This window comes from Ursus maritimus, unplaced genomic scaffold (assembly GCF_017311325.1).
Source record: "Ursus maritimus isolate PB19 unplaced genomic scaffold, ASM1731132v1 scaffold_2, whole genome shotgun sequence".
Taxonomy (NCBI): Eukaryota; Metazoa; Chordata; class Mammalia; order Carnivora; family Ursidae; genus Ursus; species Ursus maritimus.
Genome location: NW_024424452.1, coordinates 73,421,542 through 73,432,759, shown reverse-complemented (window position 1 = coordinate 73,432,759; position 11,218 = coordinate 73,421,542). Strand labels below are relative to the sequence as shown.

Genomic DNA, 11,218 nt, shown 5'->3' with positions numbered 1-11,218 from the left:
GAATCAGGGATCCACACTAAAAAAAAAAAAAAAAAAAAAAAGATCAGCTTAAACTTACTAAAAAGATAACTTTAATGTTATTTATAAGTTTAAAATCCGGCTCCTGTAGGCATTAGCAAATATCCTATAAATGTATACAAAGGCCATTTATAGTTTCTGTAGCTCAAATTACCGTCGTCCCTGAAAGGGTCCTGCGGGGAAGACACAGGGCTACTTAGAAGCCAGACAGGCGTAGGCCCGGGACTTCCTTCAGGGACACACTGGTGGTGGGGAGGTGATTTTAGGAGCTTCCTTTGAAATTTGACCTTTCCTTTGGTTGCTTTCAAAATGTAAATATTTTATTTGAGAAAGTCTACTAGTTAATTCATTATTACTCACTAAAGTTTCAGCACAGTTTTTTTCCTGTTTTTTTCTCTCAGAGAAAGAGAGGCAGAACCTGAGAAAGAGACAGAAAAGCAAAGAGGGTGGGTGAAGGTTACCTCAGAACAGGTATGTTCTGCAGACTGAGGCTGAGAGAGGCCTGCGTCCAGGGGGCGGGCGCTGGGGCGACCTGCCAGCTTGAGAACATGGTAAAGCTTAGGAAGGGTAAAGGCCCCGAATCAACTTCACTTCAGGGTTTGGGGCTGGAGCAGCCCTGGCTCCATCACCTTCTCTCCCCAGTAGCTCCCACTGTCCAGCTGTCTCCCTCACCCAGGCTCTTCGCTGGAGCTTTCTCTGCCCAGGGAAGGGCCCTCGGTAGCCAGCTTCTCCCAGGTCCTGTCTCTCTTCAGAGAGGGTGTGAAAGAAAAGAGAAAAAGGAAAGCTGAGCCATGACCTCCCCGCCAGCTGGCTGCCCGGGCCTCCTCACCTTGCATTTGTTACTCCAAAGGTTCTAGAATCTGGAAGATGTGGGCCAGGGGTGGGAGGCCTCGGAGTGCAGTCTTCTCTGGCTTGGGAATAAGTCCCCTCAGCATCTAGGAAAGGTGGGCCCAGGGAGGAGGGGAGTTAAGTGGACATGGGCAATGCAGTCTGAAGGACACTCAAGAGCCCTCTGTCCCCACAGTCCTGCCAGAGACTCTCTTCCCCAGCAGACCCGGCACCGTGGGAGCACAAAGACCAGAAGCACATGGTTTCGGCCATGTGCTGCCTCTCTCCCTGGTCCTGTTTCTGTATCATGTACATAGCCTTGAGAGGGATCATACCTGAGTCACTAATACTTTAGTATAAACTAATCAGAAAACTCTCTCAGTCACGGGAGAAGGTGTCTAAGCGCTCTAGCTGCAGGGTTGGGATGCTGTGAAGTAGAGAGTCACAGGGGACAAAAAGGAAAGGACAGAGACAGTAAAAGTCAAACACCCTCACTGACAGGATCTCTAGGCCCGCAGTGGCCAGGCTCCTCACATCTCTTCCTCCCTTGTCAGGGCCGCACTTCCTGGGGCCCATTATCTGCCCAGGGCATGTGTGTGTGTGCGTGCGTGTGTGTGTGTGTGTGTGTGTGTGCGTGTGTGTGTGTGCACGTGTGTGCACATATTCTAATATGTAGGAAGTCTATAGTGTGTAGTAAGTATACAGCCTATAGAGAGTATTCTAGAATTCTGTTGTGCTACAAATACAAGTTTACCTGTGACCCAGTGCAGGGTGGAGCTCAGAAAGTGCCTTTCATCTCACTTCAGTAGCTGCTAACAGCTACCAATTTTCTCCCCCAACTTCTAAACCAAGAAACTTCGTTTCTCTCACAAAAGATGAAAATTGTATCCATAGAGGTGACCTCAAAACAGAGTTAACTGTTGTTCTGGAAGCAACCTGACATATCTTCTCAGATCCTAGGACATAGGAACCGTCAGGTGTGACGCCTCTGAGGGCCTATCCCAGGATATAACGTATAAATCCAATTTGGAACAAAGAGTTTTCCTGCAGCCGAAGCCAAAACGCCTTCTTTGCAGGGGTGGGGGAGGGGGAGGGAGAAGGACTCAGATGACACAGCAGAAAACCCAGAAGTAGACCTCTGGGTCCCCCTGTTTCTTGTCTATTAGTGTCTCCTAGGGCTCCTTCTTGCTCTCTGACACCTTCAGGAAATTCATAGGCCCAGTTTTGCATTTCACATTTGATGCTGCCATAAAAACCCTGTGTGTCCCTAGGCAGAGATGGCGTCCTACAGCAGAGCCTTGCAGACACAGCTCCTTAGGCTGGGGTGACCCAGACTATCTTGAAGCTTCTATTCATCTACTTTTACTCCACACGCAGGTCTTGTAACTCCACTATGCTAATGGTTGACTATTTTGCTTAGGCAGAAAAACCTGTGCTCTAAAATTTCTCAACTCTGAAAACAGTGTCTTATATGTTTTCTAAACCCTCTTGGGCCTGGAGTCCATCAATCACACCTCTTTGCAGACTTAGACCTAAATGATTTAAAGTAATTTGGGATCTTCCTTGATATGTTATGTAAATGGAAGTCCCAGAAATGAGAGTAGATTCTAATTCATATCTCCTCAAGTGAGTATCTGGATTAGGAGTTGGCACTTTTCCTGTAAGGCCACATGGTAAATACTTTAGGGTTTCAGGCCAAATGGTCTCTGTTGCAAACACTCAACTTTGCCCTTGTAGCTGGGAAGCAGTCATAGGGCCTAGACAAATGCATGTGGCTGTGATGTAATCAACCTTTATTTGCAAACACAGGCAGCAGGCTGGACTTGGCCTGGGCCGCGGTGTGCTGACCCCTGAGCCAGGTGGCTTTCTAAAACACCTCCCTTTAAAAAATTTTATGTACTCCCTATTATCATTATCTGAGAGTTAAGAAAGTTCCTAAACTTGCGTAAACTATACATTATATATACACGCAATAGAATATTACTCAGCCATCAAAAAGGATGAAATCTCGCCATTCACAAGGATGTGGACAGAGCTAGAGGGTATGATGCTAAGTGAAAAAAGTCAGAGAAAGACAAATACCATATGATTTCACTCATATGTGGAATTTAAGAAACAAAACAGATGAACATAGCAGAAGGGAAAGAGAGAGAGAGAAGCAAACCATGTATGACTCTTAACGACAGAGAACAAATGGGCTAGATGGGTGATGGGCATTAAGAAGGGCACTCATTGTGAGGAGCACTGGCTGTCACATGTAAGTGATGAATCACTAAATTCTACACCTGAAACCAATTTTACCATATGTGCGAATTTAAATAAAAACTTGAAATTTAAAAAAAGATTTAAAAAAACCTATCTGTACATTTATGTGATTTTCTTAAAATCACACCATAAAAACGTACTTTTCAAAGCTTTTTTGTCATAACCTTACAGATAAAAAACACAATACATTCCATCTGACTTAATGCCAATTCTTTCTTTGAACACACGAACATTTCTTACTTGGTTGTAGTTCATACGTGTGTCCCATTTGCTATGTTGTCACCTCTTGTAGAACCACTGTTATATACTGATCCATTCTGCTTAGTTTTAAAGATTATGCAATAACTATTTCACTATACTTACAAAGCTGGCTTACCAAAAAGTCTCCTATTGTTAAATATTTGGATTTTTTTCCCATTATTTTTCCATGAGCTAAATAGGGCTGCTATACAAATCTTTGTACAAGTGTCATCCAAGAAGGTTAAAATCCAAATGTAAAAGCTATGTTCCTTCTGCTAGCTCAGCTAATTATTATGTTTGAGACATGGTAACATTATACACTAAAAAATACAGCCGGATAATTATTTTTTTTTTCAGCAACCAGATTGTCAATTCACCGAATTGCCCTTCTTGTTGAGTGATGTCAGAACACTATCCTATCCAACATTTTCCAAGAAATGTGACTTGATCTTAAACACATTACTTTCATTCTGTAGTACTTTACAGCTATCAGATACTCCTTCACAGATCCGATGATACATCTCAATATTACCGTAGAAGTTCACCTGTGCCAATGGCTTAAATACTTCGGTCTGTGTTCAAATCGGGTGCTTTAGTATTCTAAATGACACAGTTTCATTAACGTCGTCAACAACTACATAATATTCAAAATGTCACCTTTACAAAACACAATAATTATCAGAAAAATAAGTAAAAAATAAGACATGCAAAATACCAACCCCCAGTTGTACATTTACTGTTAGAGACAATTTTTATTTGTTATTATTACAGTTAATACAAATATAGGTATTATAATTATATTACAGATCATATTAGATTAGAGTTAAATGCAATTAGAACAAACATAGCAAGGAAAAATTATAAAAACTGAACCCATTTTTCATTAAAAGTGTGTGTATTGATGAATAATACAGACTTTACCTTGCTCAGCATAAGCTAGTTGAAGGCCCAAACTTACAGCAGTACCATCTTCAAAGGTCTGGGCTTTAACGTCAGATAGCTGGTGTTGTCCGTCTCCCACTGGCTGTGTGACCTAAGACAACGTACTGTCCTCCCCTCCACTTCTTCCTCTGTAAAGTGTAGATAAAAATACGATCAAATGAGGTTGTTGTGAGAATAAAGTAAGACAATATGTGGAAAGTTCTTAGGGTAGCATCCAGCATAGTAAACGCTGAAAAATGATCTCCAGCCTGTTGCAGGTCAACCAGCATGAAAAAGCTTTAAGGAGATTGAGTGACAAAAAATGTAAAGAGCAAGCACGTGTCTGGCTTCAGAGTAGCACCTAATAAAAGGAGTCAGAGCTGCAGTGAAAACCCACCGCATAATCGACATCTGAACTAGAAAGAGTTCAGCAAGCCTGCCAGATACAAATTCCATTTACGCCACCCATAACCAACAAGGGGCTGTAATAAAACACGAGCTGTCACTCATAACATCAAGAATCTCTCAAGTTTCTAGGAATAGAAAGAAAAAGGAAAGCATGTAAGTTTATGGATAAATCGTTCAAATTCTATTAAAGGCGTAGAAGAGGACATGAATAATGAATGAATGGAATTATCTGATATTATAAATCTGTCAGTTATCCCTTAAATTAATCTATGTATTCCATATGTTCCCAAAAAGCTCCCTGAGAAGTTTTTGAGACAAACTGATTCCAAAGTCTACATTGAAGAATTAAGTTTCACAAATAGTTGTCAATTTTATGTGCACGCGTGCACACACAGACACACACAATGTGCGCACGCACAAAAGAGCAAGGAGAGGAGAGTATATACTAGCCCAGCAGCAGAGGAACGAAACATAGAAGAGATAAGAATACCCAGGAATAGAGATGTGTGTAAGGAAGACGTCTTACAGAAGTGGGGAATAGATAAATTGTTTAATATACGGTGCTAAGAAAGCTGGCTCCCTAAAACTAGTAAGGAGAAAATATGCCCAGAGGGTGGAAAGAGATTTTTGCAACAAGACCATATAAGCAGAAAGGATAAGGTAGAGTGTTTGTTCTGACTACAGAAATGTTACAAATCTCTATTCAACACAGGCACAGAAAGTGGTGGTTAATAGGTGTGTACCATACCAAGAGAATGTTCAAAGTGTCAAATCAATGGGGTTAATGTTTCGATTAAAAAGGAATTCCTAGTTGGGTGCCTGGGTGGCTCAGTTGGTAAAGCATCTGACTCTTGATTTTGGCTCAGGTCATGATCTCAGGGTCATGAGATTGAGCCCTGCGTTGGGCTCCATGCTCAGTACAGAGTCTGCTTGAGATTCCCTCTCCTTCTGCCCCTACTCCCTGCTCGCACTCTTGCTCTCTCTCTCTCTCTCTCAAAAAAAGAAGAGAGAGAATTCCTATTAATCATTGAAAAAATAGGAACATGGATAAAGTGTATAAATAGGCAATGCACAAAAGGAAGAAATCCGAATGGCTGAAGTTCAAGAGATTCTCAGTCTCACCCATAATGAGAAACATCAACATTAAAACAACAATATTATGCCACTTAATATCCACTCAATTGGAAAAAATTAAAAATTAGAGGACTGCAAGATTTCAACAAGTTGAAAGAAACCAGAACACATATGCTTAGCTGGCAGGGGTGGGACTGGCACAGTCTTTCTGGAAAGTAATCTGGCAGCTCTTAGGGGAATTAGAGTCTGGGTATCCTACAATACAGCAGTCTCTGTCCGGAGAACCTGCATAATCTTGCATGAGAAAATCTTGCATAAGCCCATAAGGCTCTGCAAAGAAAAATGTACACTGCAGGCTTATTGATAGCGGCAAGTAGCTGTCCATCATCAGACGGAATATTACACAGCTGTTGGAAGCAATACACTAGTGAGCATACATTAGAAGTAGTAAGCAAAAAGGTAAGAAATATAATGAGACATGGTTAGGGAAGCTAAAAGCACATACATCCACAAAATACCACTACACGTGTCTCAGATACATACATATCGAGAATGTCTATTAAACATCCTAGAGGAGGTAAGTACTTAATAGTAGTGAATATTAATGGGAAATGAGGGATGAAAGGGAAACAAATAAGAAAGAGACCTGGTGGGAGTAAACGTCATAGTGCAGCATAGTGCAACATCAGAGAGCTGTTCGATTAAATCAAAGCTCTGCACCTAAAATCCAAAGAGTTAAAAAAAAGAAAGAAAGAAAGGACATACACAATATAGAGCAGAGTGTTACGAAAGGTGCTCTTGGATCTCAGTAGACACTATTCCTGAGCATGTGGAAACACATGAGCCCCACGGGACTGAAAATGCAGATTGAGTCTCTGTTCTTAAATTCATGAACCACGGTTCTTCCAGAATGTTCTTCAATCTCTTGAAGTTCTTTCCCATTCTGCGACATTAGTGAAGATTAGCCAGGTGGGGAGCAGAGGGCATGGTTTCTCTATCCTGAGAAGCTGGTGACAAAGCTCCTTCCTGACTGAGGTATCCTAGAAACGGTTGATTTGTGTTCTTGCCTGAGTGATAGAGTCCATGTTTTTCCTTTACATGTTGGCAGTAGCAAATGTCTTTACCATGGCTGCCGTCCAGAGAATTTGAAGCCAGAGCTTTGCTCTGGGCGAACATCCAGAAGAGTAATTTGGATTCCATAGCCGAAGAGCCCTAAACTTTAAGGAGGACCCAGCGGCTAAGCTGACTGCCTCTTCCAGCCTTTCTAAGTTGAAGAGGGAAGCAGACTGGCAGCCCTCAGTCATTCGCAGGTCTCAGCCTTTCCCAGCCATCGTGCGCTGGCCTTACTTTGAGTTTTGTTCTTTTAGAGGAGGCCCAGGGGCTTAGGAGGATTTCAAAAGCAAGAGGTGAAACATTGCCCAGGATAGTTTATGTTTTCGTTTTAGGTCTCGTGCTACCGCCATACTAGATATGATCAGTTCAGTAAAATCTTCCCCGTGAGTGTTGTGTTGGTGAGAACTTTTCAGTGTGGGAGAAACACCACCCATGGTCAGAGCAGGCAGGTTCCTCCATGAGGTGGTTAGAGGCCTCGGAAGGCCTGCCAATCCCACATCCAACGTTCTTCTATAAGCTGAAGGGTCCCGTTATTCTTACCAATTCTATTCTTCAACCATTTTCTCTTAGTGTAGTAAGCTGTTCATAGACAAAATCTCATTTCACAATTTTAACAAAACTGCTAATTAACTACTATCATTCCTAGTTTACAAGTAAAGAATGGTCTCAGAGAGGTTCCCGCCTTGCCCCAGGCGACACAGCTAAGACACAGCAGACCCAAGAGGCAACTCCAGTGGACGTGGGCCCACGTGGGGAGCCTTACGCCCTCCATACTGGTATTTAAAGCTTCTGTTAAGATACAGATGTATTTTATGCAGCATTTTGGAAACTGAGTCATCCTCAGTACCTCATTCTTATTCATTGGTTCAGATCAGGCAGATGTGTCCTCCAAAGCAGGACCTTGAAAGAATGAAGTGCAGAAAAATAACAAGGCTCCCACACTTGGGACACTCACCACCTAAGGACAGCAGCATCCTGGCCAGCACACAGGAGACATCAGTCGGTAAAACCTCCATCCCTCCTGCCTGCCACAAGGTGCCCCAGGGAATGTTAGGGAGAGAGGGCTGGACACCAGAGACTGGATTCCAGAAGAGGTGGCAACAAAAAATTGCAGGCACTCAGGAAGGGTGATAACAGACTGCGGCAAACATAACCTATTTTTCCAGTCACACTACTCCCACAAAGGCTGTTCTCTGTGCCATTTTTCTAGCTGCGGCTGGTGGTACCGAAGCAAGGTACAGGTTTTGATGCCGGCCCACCTCTTCTAAGTCTGCCTGAGGACCCCGTGAGAAGGAGCCTGTAGCTTGTCAGTGTTAGGGGTCAGGGATATCGACTTTCCATCGATGGCCTAAATGCCCTGTGCTAACAGGTAATAATAATCGTACTTGCAGTGATAGCAACAGCTAGTTAGGCCCTTCCTACGGGTTAGATGCAGCACCAAATGTTTTAAAAACATCTCATCTCACTTGATCCTCCAAACAGCCCTCCAAAGTTACCATTACTCCTACTTTATATAATTAAAACTGAGTAGAGAGGTCAAGCAATTGGCCCATGACCACCAGCTCGTGCATGGTGGTGCTAAAACCAGTTCAGTTCAAACTCGAGACACCATACTCTTGACCCTCACATTGCACACCTTGTTACTGTTATCCTGACCATCTATGATCTGGGGAAACTGAGGCACAGAGTGTTAGTTCATTAAGGTAACAGTTGAGATATATTTATGACTTAAAAATACACATTTGCTTAATTGTCCAGCCATTCATTTTGTTAATATTTATGGTCATAATTAATATAATTAGTACCTGCAGTAACTATGGTATATTATTAATAAAGAAAAAACAACAGTACGTGCAATCATATCATTTGTCAATTCTTTCGTAACTTATTGCCTTCTACTTAAAAGTCTTCTTTTACTTCCTCTAAACTGGGGATTCTTAATCTTGGGTCCCAAAGTATTCATGGATAGAATTCTTGGATGGAAAAGGGCGGATAAACATAGATTTGAATTTGAAAAGGGAAAAAATGACATTTTTGCTTCACTGGCCTCTAACTGAAATGCAATATATCTCAGTTGTAAATATTGTCACCAAGCTACTGTAGCATATTTAGAAATATCTAACTCCATCACCAATAGAAATTGCACATTTTAAAATATTATTTATAGGTATGAAAAATATTTTTAAATACCATTTATGCTTATGTCTACTTGGAAATATAATAGTTACTAGATCCATTGCTAGACCTTTTATTTAATATTTTAATAAAGAGGCATATGAGTGGAATTGGTGCCTTCTGCAAGATTGAAATCATGGCAGGTCCAGAAACTGATGCCCACAGGGCGCCTGGGTGGCGCAGTCGTTAAGCGTCTGCCTTCGGCTCAGGGCGTGATCCCGGTGTTCTGGGATCGAGCCCCACATCAGGCTCCTCCGCTGGGAGCCTGCTTCTTCCTCTCCCACTCCCCCTGCTTGTGTTCCCTCTCTCGCTGGCTGTCTCTGTCTGTCAAATAAATAAATAAATAAATCTTTAAAAAAAAAAAAAAAAAAGAAAAGCAACCAATTCCATTTCACTGGTATCAAAAAATATTTCAACTCTTATACTCACAGACAGAATGAATTGTGTACTGGCCACATACAGAGGCATTGCTTTGATGAGCTGATACTTCAAGGTAAGGTCTAAAAAACACCAGCTGTGAAAGCAACATAAAAGGATTTTTACCTGTACCTCGTCTCTTAAGTCCCCATGCCTGGAGAAGCTAATGTCAATTCATCATGTGATACTCAATTTGTACAATAAATCATGACCCTGGGGAAAAAAGAAGCATATATGTATATATTACTATATCACACATATTTTAATATTTTAGTAAATGCATTTCAATATAATTTGTCTCTCTTGTAATCCCATGCAGTTTATTTTATGTATTTGAAACATTTAAGTATTTGAAACATTTTGGACTTTATGATAGAAAGTTTGAACTGCTGCCCTAAGCCATGCCTTAGAGGTACATTTTCTTACAAGTGGGGCTGGAGTCCAGAAAGGGTAAGACTGCCCAACCTCAGCAGAGCAAGGGGGCCTGACCCTCAGACCATCCCTGATCAACTCCTTCCATCTACCTCGCTCCAACCAGATAGGTTTCTCTCTCCAGTTGGCTTACATCTTCATGATCCCAGAAAGCAGCAGGTCTTCATGGACAGAAAGTTCAGCAATGGGTGTCTCTCCAAATATTGACTTGAGGCTCAGAGCCTGCAGTGCTGGCTGGTCATTCAAGAGCTTGGCGCTGATGCCTGGGTCTTGTTGAGCCTCCTGAAAGACCATAGGTTGTATTACCCATTATACACTGTTCACTTCCACTGCACAGGAGGCTTCGAGACTCTACCACCCCCATCAGACGCTGAGGTCCGTGAGGACGGAGTCCACATTGACATTCTTCACGTTCTCAGGGGTCAGCACCATTCGGGGCAAGGAAAGGCCCTCACTGAGTGTCGGTTGCTGACCACAGTCATGCTACCAATGCAACAGCCCGGGCTCCAAGCAGAAACAGGGCTAAGGCTTTGAATTTAGGGCCCACTCTGCTTTCTCCTTGTTTGAATTCTTTGAACCAAAGTAGACCTTAGGTTTAACATAAATAGAGAACTAAAACAGCCAAGGAGGATGCTGTGATGTTTACTACGGGAGTCAATCATCAGCTGACAAATGGAGAGAGGTAAGAGTTCACAGGCATTTATTACTAAATTAATTAAATGCACAGCTGGGCACTGCAGCACCATCCCAGCAAATATAATGAAGTGAGCTATACACCTCTAGCTTGTTAATTTAGGAGCTCATAATTCGTGATATTAAACAATGAAGATTGAAGCCGCTAAGTGTCTGAACTACGATGTTTCTGGAGTGGATATCTTACTTTTATGTCACACTTTACAGTACAAATCACTTTAATTTGCATGCCATCTGAGTCTCACAGCAGCGTTGCGGAGTGGGTGGTATTATCTTCATTTTTACAGAGGCAGAAACGGGAGTGTAGTGAATTCCATCACCACTTAAGGATATACAGCCAGTGTCTCTGGTATTTATTGATGTGTAACAAATTGCCCCAAAATTTAGCCATTTAAAACAACAAACACTGATTATCTCACAGTGTGTGTGTGTGTGTGTGTGTGTGTGTGTGTGTGTGTGTGGAATCAGGACACAGCTGAGCTGGGGGCCTGTGGTTCAGCATCTCTCCTGAGGCTGCGGTCCAACTATCGGTCCAACAAATGGAGAAAGGCTTGGAGAATTGGCTTCTGAGCTCGGTCTGGGGCGAGACTGAGTTCTTTGCAGGCTGTTCCTCACCAGCTGTTGGTCAGAGACC

The 11,218-nt window shown here is 42.3% G+C and overlaps 1 long non-coding RNA gene across 1 annotated transcript; it reads right to left on the bottom strand.

Annotated features, from left to right (window-relative positions):
• Positions 1-461: 461 nt before the first annotated feature.
• LOC103667650 lies at positions 462-10,498 on the bottom strand. Its single transcript, XR_569804.2, has 4 exons — positions 9,984-10,498; positions 9,586-9,672; positions 4,273-4,421; positions 462-953 (listed from the first exon to the last, which is right to left on the bottom strand). It is a non-coding gene; the product is annotated as an uncharacterized LOC103667650 (long non-coding RNA).
• Positions 10,499-11,218: the final 720 nt, after the last annotated feature.